Source organism: Labeo rohita, chromosome 7, assembly GCF_022985175.1.
Source record: "Labeo rohita strain BAU-BD-2019 chromosome 7, IGBB_LRoh.1.0, whole genome shotgun sequence".
NCBI lineage: Eukaryota > Metazoa > Chordata > Actinopteri > Cypriniformes > Cyprinidae > Labeo > Labeo rohita.
This window is the reverse complement of record NC_066875.1, coordinates 6260345-6269004: the sequence shown is the minus strand read 5'-3', so window position 1 is coordinate 6269004 and position 8660 is coordinate 6260345.

Sequence of the window (8660 nt, the reverse complement as noted above, 5' to 3'; positions counted from 1 at the left end):
GTGCCATGTTTACGTGTACTTACACTTGTTTCAGCAATTATAATTATATATTAGCGTTATGACTGTAACATTATGCTATTTATGTGTAGGTGAACCAGTAGCGCACTGCAAACGTGTCCTGTGTGAAAGCACAATGACCGCTTCCTGCTTCTGCACGCATACGTAACGCACACGGACTGCATACGCACTGCAGACGGAGTATGTGTGAAACAGGCGTTACATCCCTGCTCCGGCATCAAAACATGGAGGGCGGACTGTGACAGCTGATCTGAGGTAAGACGCTCATGTCAATCAACTGTCGTGGGAGCGGCCTCTGTGGGTTTGACGCCACACCTACAGGCATCTGAGAATGGCTCGATTTGAAAAAGGGGATATTATTTTTACAGATTAATTAAAAACCACTGCATGGATTTTTATCATTATAGGGTAGTTTTGTACATACGCTGCCAAAACACATTAATGTTCAAACAACATGTAAAAGTGAACTTAAAAGACTTTAAAAGATGACCCCTTTAAAATTGAAGGGTACGTAAACTGGGTAATATATATAAATTCAGTTATTATTTTGTCTTGTGGAGTATATATAAACATCTGTTATGTTAAATAGTTTATTCAGGACAGTAATAAATAAAAAATAACATACAGTTTTCATGACACCTCTTATTTTGTTAAAATTATTAACATTTAGCATATTCTGTATGTAAATTTATAAACTGTATTGGAATATGTTAACATAATATATTATGCAGTACTTTTCAATATACAATACATATTTAAATATATTTATTGTTAATATATGCTTTAAGAAAATATATTTTCCTTGCATAAGAGATATTTCCATAATTTGTACTCTATTAGAAAATGTAAATGTTCTAACCAGGCACCAGACATCATCCTGTTTATTTGTGGTTGATTTGTGGATAATTTTCTGAAAATAAATAAATAAATAAAAAATACTCAAAGGTTTTTGTGAGACAACTGTGACAATAAAAAAGATGAGCACACACAATGTCAGTTACAAACTTGAGTATACTGATCCCTCCTGTGCAGTCAATACTTATTCTATCAGGGCCTGTCAGGTGACTTCACAGTCTGAGAGGAAAGGACACAAAAATGTGATCAACGCATCACAATTGACTAACAGTACAGCACGCATTTCTGCTGCAAACAGCCTAATTCACAAAGTAATAGGGATCTGTCTTTGAAATCCTATTTCCTTCTGTTCAGACACTCAGCATGCCTGCTTCTGCCAAAAGAGCTTTTTACAAGAATAACTTCAGATAGCTGCACACGATTGTATGTCAAAGCGATTTTCCACACTAGACAAAGTCTGTAATTATAAAGAGTTTGGACATATAGTGCAGGAAGCCACCTTCTCGCCACTCGGCTCTCTTTTAATATCTGTGGTATCCGACGCTTCCATGCTTGTTTTTTTTTTCTGATTTCCTCTCTTCCTGGACTTCTATAGTAAACACAATGTCAATATTTGATTAATATGCCAGAAAAGCCAACATGCCTAAAATGGAATTGCATTTTTTTTTCTCCCTCACAAGATAAACAGTTGAAAGTGACAGACATTTCAATAGCCAGAGCGAGTAAATCAAATAGAAATCTTACTCTTTTCAATATTCCTTCAAAATGATTGCCTTAGCATCCGTCAACTTCCTGTCCCTCCTCATCACATGCCTTCAGACACGCGCCCTGCCCCCAGAAACGTCTGAATTTCGGCTTAACACGCCCGAGATCATAATGGGAAAATCTGAGCGAAACAATATCCAGCTTTATAATGATATCACATTCCCTTTGAAGGACGAGCGGTTTTGAGAAGTGCTGTGATGTTGAGGGTCTAGATTGGGCCCCTAGTGTAAAGGCCCTCATAAGCAGCCCTAACCGCCCGCGTTTGACACACTCTATGACCTGTGGTGAGGAGAAAGAGTGAGACGTTCTGTATTTTAACGCCAGCTGCAATATCCGTTCCTCAGACATGTTCTTTAAAGGCCGTCTAGGAAGGAGTTAAATTATTGATGTGAAATGGCATGCTGGATTTCATCTGGTGCCTGCTAATTAGATTGTAATTACGGGGGAGCTTTGTGAGACTGTCTGCTCTGATTAGAAACACTTTTGCGGCCTGATCCTCCTGACCTTTCCTTTAAAACTTCAGCTACTCGAGATTAACAGCAAGCATCAGGGGTAAACGCTCAACAAATGAAGGTGTTCTGGATGAAAGATAACACAAAGGCTCATCTATGCAGCAAAACACTTATCAGCATCAAAGAGAGTCATTATATCACAGGATCACTGCTCTGGTCTGGTTTAATCGCCGGGAAGTTTGCAGATAAAAGGGTGTTTGCGCAGGAATCCGCAGAAGAACCAATAATCTTAGGTTCCATGCTTTAATATTCATACCTCCACCACATTAAGACTCAGGACTGTCTGCTGCAGTACATGCTGCTGTTTAATACCAAAGCTGGACATGACCCATCTAACAGGAAATGTTCTCACTAACATTTGTTAGGACAAAATGTTCTCAAAGTGATGTTTATAGAACATTCTTATAATTAACAGTACATTATTAATATTTGATGTAAGTTCTCATAACGTTGATAAAAAAAAAGTTCTGAGGTCAATAATCTTGCTGCTGTTTATTCTTAATAAACATTCTCATAATGTTTAGAGAAATCGTTCTTTGAACAATATTAGTTGTACTTGATCAGTGTTCTAAAAAATCTTTTTTTGTAAGTTCTATTTATAGTGTTCTAATCAAAGCAAGAAAACTGGATTTTTGGGTCAAAATAAAATTAGTACAATATTATAAGAAATGTTTTTGCAACTTTTAAATAATGTTCTAATCATGACAAGAAAACTAGATGTTTTAAAATTCATAGAATATTAAAAAAAAATACATTTTAAATAACATTATGTTCTGGGTAAAGATAAAGTTAGTAGAATGTTGTAAGAAACGTTTTTGTAACCTTTAAATAATGTTCAAGTCACAACACAAAAACTGGACATTTTAACATTAGAATATTAAAAAATGATCATTTTAATTATGTAATGTATAGCCTGATAAAGACCTAACTGTACGAAATGTTGCGTTGTTTATAAATGAATGTGACCCTGGACGACAAAACCAGTCATGAGGGTCAATTTTTTGAAATTGAGATTTATACATCGTAAGAAAGCTGAATAAATAGGATTTCCATAGATGCATGGTTTGGATTAGGATAGGACAACATTTGGCTGAGATACAATTTTAAAATCCGGAATCTGAGGGTGCAAAAAATCTAAATATTGAAAAAATCACCTTTAAAGTTGTCCCAACTAAGTTCTTAGCAATGCATATTACTAATCAAAAATTAAGTTTTGATATATTTATGGTAGGAAATGTATAAAACATCTTCATGGAACATAATCTTTACTTAATATCCTAAAGATTTTTGTCATAAAAGAAAAATTGATCATTTTGACCTATACAATGTATTTTTGGTTATTGCTACAAATACACCTAGCCGTGCTACTTAAGACTGATTTTGTGGTCCAGGGTCACAAATATATACTGGAATGGTATCGTCAGTGTGCAGACATTATTTTTCGCCTTTATTATTTGATGAATGATCTCATAATATTGAGAAAAAATAATTCTTAGAATAACATTCTCAAAATGTCTTTATGATACAATTTGTACTTGATTAAAGTTCTAAGAGATGTTTTTGCAACTTTTAAATAACATTATAATCACAAGAAAACTGGACATTTTAACATTCTTAGAATTTAAAAAATAAAAGATTAAATAACGTAAAAATAAAATTAGAATGTTATAACCTTTAAATAATGTTCCAGTCATGACAAGAACACTGTACATTTTAATGTTTTTATAATATAGGTAACTGGGGAAACACAGGTGAACGGAATGACTAATTAGACAAGGGAAAAACTAGGTCACTGGGAGCACATAGGGAGGAAAACAAATACACTGACAGTCCATGGGTGTGACAGTTATATTTTGGGTAAAACTAAAATTAGTAGAATGTTATAAGAAACGTTTTTGTAACCTTTAATTAATGTTCTAATCATGACAAGAAAACTGGACATTTTAACATTCTTACAATATTACAAATTAACGTTTAAATGATGTTATATTTTGGGTAAAAACAACAAGAAAACTAGACATTTTAACGATTAAATATAATAACAATAAACATTTAAAAAACGATATTTTGGGTAAAAAATAAAATAAGTAGAATGCTATAAGAAATGTTTTTGTAACCTTCAAATAATGTTATAATCACAACAAGAAAACTGGACATTTTAACGTTTTAGAAACATTTCAAGGCAACATTCCCACAACGTTTTTAACGATTGTGTAACTTTGTGTGTTTTAACACGTTGTCATAGGAAGAGCACATCTACAACATGAGTTACACATTCTGACTAACACAATCAAGTTCATTTGAGCATTTGTGTCATTTGTGCAGATGTCTTATAAGATGCTTTAATTAACCAGTTAAGATTAGTTAATTAACCATCTAGAAACCCAGGAAACAAAAACAAGTTCTAAGAACATTTTGCAAACATTCTCATTAAGTTACTTCTGAATGTTCTCGGAACATGCAAATTGTTCAGTTTTGTTATGTTTTAAGTTTTTATTGGTAATAGAAACATTCTGGGAATTTAGGAACATTGCTTTTGTGGTAATGTTTTGAGAATGTTATTAAAGTTTTCTGAACTTGCTCCCTTTTTCTAAGGAAAACTGTATTTCATTAAAACCTGAATGAGGCTATGCAAATGTCCCAGGTTTGGTTTTCCGCCTTGTTATTATATACTGATGGCAGCTTTAACATATTAACCCCAGTCAACCAGGACATCAATTTTCTGATGTCATTACAAAGGGGTTTAATTAACACTGATCATTTTGAGCTTTTATGATCATTTGCTCATACATTCAACATTGCTAAGTAAGATTTCATAGGAACTAAATTAAATTTCAGAACGTTTTAAGAAAAATAAGGGACAACAATGTCTGCATTTAATTAAATTTTAAATATCACTCTGTTAGGCAATAATAAATCAATTTGCCTGCCAAAGAATACCAAAATCTTGCGATCACCCCTACAACCTTGCAGTGTGTACCAGGGTTATTACTGTTAACCAAAACTAAAAAATTCCTTACTTGAAAAAAATAGATAGATAGATAGATAGATAGATAGATAAATAAATCTATTCAAATTCGTAATATTAACAAAAACTATGATAGTACATCAGGGATACTAAAATAACTGGTTTGTAAATCGGGAATTTGCAAGGCAGGGTATGGACTCTGAGCAGGACTGCACCTCCCATTCAGGAAAAGGCAAGGAGAGGAGAATCTCTCTCCTCTTTGGATCCCCTAAACACACCTGGTCTCCATTATCTGCCCATTTCACAGCCCTGCACCCCCTCACGGGCCAGCCTGGGAACCAACTTCAGCGCTTTCATCCTCTCATCATTAGAGCAGCACGCCCGGGGTCAGGGCCCTGTCCCACAGCCCTCTGAGCGGCAACACACAAAACTGATTTTGGTTAGGAAAAAAAGGAAGGTGGAGGAGGGAAAAAAGAAAGAAATCCGAAACAGGCCGCAGTCTGAGAAGTATTAATAAGAGCAAGTCTTCTACCAATTATTGTATTAAGAATTCTGCTTGGGGTTGGACCTTGTCCCAAAAACTATGTGAAACCTGAAGCCGTACCTCAAAGGGTCTAGAAGAGAAACCCGTCTCTGTCTGTCTGAAACAGACCCCGTTTGTAAGTGACGCTGTGATACAGCTGTGTCCCCTCCATTTAGCCTTAACATGCTTTTAACTTTAAAACACATATGCACACAGTCATATACACGCACACTACGAAAAATCAAACGTGGTGAAGTAGGCGTAGATTATGGTCATTTACACATGCACATACATATGCTGAGCGGTAGATCTATTCTGGTTATTTCGCAGGCCTTCCCTCCCAAATATACTCCTAAGTGTGACTGTTGGAGACATATGGATCTGCAAGGCCTCGCTCTCGTTCACCTCCCTTTCCTTGACACTTCTCCGCATTATTAACTCTTTCAAGGAGAAACTAACTTTCATTTTGCATTACAGATTAAAATATGAATCTACCCGTTTCATTAATATTCTTAATTAGTGGGGAAAGTAGTGAATGGGGCATCTGAAATACTTTTTACCAGTTAAAATTAATTATTTTTTCACATATTTCTGTTTGTTTTATTAAAGCAAAGATTGCAGAGTGAGGATTTATGCTAAAACATTAATCAGTAAGGTAAAATGTGTTGGTTTTGCAGAGTAAACAGTATGCATACTGTATATGTAAAATCCATGTAGTAACTGCAATGCAGATGGGGAAAGCAAAACAAAAAAAAACAAAACAACAATGAATGAATTAATGAATGAATACATAAATCTTACATAGATAGACAGATAGATATATACATAGATTAAAAATAATTAATTAAAAATAAACAAATATGCAAATAGAAAAAATCCACATTTTCAGATTAAATCAATAAATAAATAAATTTATTTTATTTATTAGGTAAAATGTGGTGGTTTTGCACACTAAATACATAAATAAATAAATAAATAAATAAATAAATAAATAAATAAATAAATGTATGTTAGGGGAAATAGAAAAATTTTAAAGGAAATGCTTAGCTGAAACTTAAGAACAGTTGCTATAGACCTGCTTCACTATTGAAAATAGTAGTACATTATCTGATGATTATATTTACTTAAGAGCAAATGCATAAAGAAAAATATTTAATAAAAATTAATGATTAATCAATTGTGGGGAATGTATAGTGTTTCATAAAGGCAACTACAACCTTCATTTGTTTGTGTTTGTTTCAGTGATTTGTTTTTGTCCCTTGATAAAAATATGCATTAAATTTAGAATTTCATCATATTTATTAAGTCAGTTTAATTTTAGACACATTTTAGTTGATCAAAATGACATTTTTTAACCATGATTAAACCACATATTAAAACAAAGTTATATATTGATTTAAACAACAACTACCCAAAAAATGGGAACATTTTGTCAATAAATAAATAAATAGAATTGTGTGCTTATTTGATGAATGTTATTTGTGTATGTATGTATTGCAATGACAATTTTCCGTATCTTTGAATTCAGATAGAACCAGGTGTGGGCAAAACCAGATGTGAAAACTAAATGAAAAGTAATGTTTAACAATTTTTAGTTTCCGTTTAGAACATTTGCATTGTATAATTTATAAAAGCATTATTCTTTTTATTACAACCCTTTAAAAGAAATAATCCACAATATTTATTTCTTAATCACACAAAATGTTAAACAAAGCTAAATGGCTAAATGAAAAGTACCACCTGAATCACAAATATTTTGATTTTGACAAAACATAAGCAACATATTGGTGTAATAAGTTCAGCTAGAAGCTCCTTTCGTGTTGTGGTCACTTTAGGGAACAACCTCAAAATGACCTTTGACCCCAAACCCACGCGGGTTTTTCTTTGATAATTTGTTACCCATTCACAGCAGCATAAATGCATGTCTGAAAGACATTTTATTTTAACATGTGAAAGGGTTAACCATTAAAGCACTTTGCCAGACCATCTGAGACAAATCTGAGAAGCACATTGACTGGGACACCCCAGGAGAAGAAGGAAAAAGAGCGTACATGGTCCTCCCATTATCATTTTTGCATGGGAGAGAAAGAAAAAACAAACAGTAATGAAGTGTAATGGTCCACTCTCTCACGGCACCATATACTTTCACTCCCATAAATCTTAGCAAACATTTCAGGAGTTAAAAAAAAAGTTTTGCTCTCTCACAGAGGCCCGAGAGAGCTCTCTGCATAACGTTACTTTGAGGTTACTGAGATGACACCTGGAGCACAACTTTGAAGTGAAGTAAGACTATCCCTTCGTTTCTGTTGAAATGATATATCGGGTATTGAAGAAAAGAGGAGGCTGGAGGAGTGAGGGAAGGAGAGGGCAACCGAGAGGGAAGAGCAAGGGAAAGTGAGAGAGAGGGAGAAAAGTACAACCACATTCCCTGCACATATTCTCCTCATTACCAGAGAGAGGGAGCCGATCGCTCAATTATTGGCTGCCGTCACAGGCTAATATTCCTGCCTGTCAGCCCTGATTTTTGCTCAGTTTTGCTCAGACTCCTTCTGATGGAGCTCATTTCGTGTTAACCAGAAACAGAAGGTGCTGTGAAAACTGCGACACCTGATCCTGTGTCCAAGAGACGGGAAGTGCACCGCGAGGCCCGCTGCCTGCCAATGCACCCTCTCCGCAGACGCCCTCCCTAGGACTCCAAATGGGCGGCGGGACGGGTCAGGGGTGTTGGTCAAAGATAATCATGAAAGGGTGCAGGGATTTGATTGATATGAGTATGGAACACCAGAATGTCTGAATGTTAGAAACGTGGTGTTGAACAGTAAAATGCCTGCTGTCTGTTTGGATTTAAATTTCTTTAACGTAGATTACCTTAGATTTATAAAATGCACGTAACTATTAAGGCAAGACGCTACAGACAAAATCATCCAAAAGGCACATTTAAGTGCTTATTTTCTTGCAATTTATGTATTTGCATCTGTATGGAATTTAATTGTAATATTTATCTTAAAGGCTGCTTGAT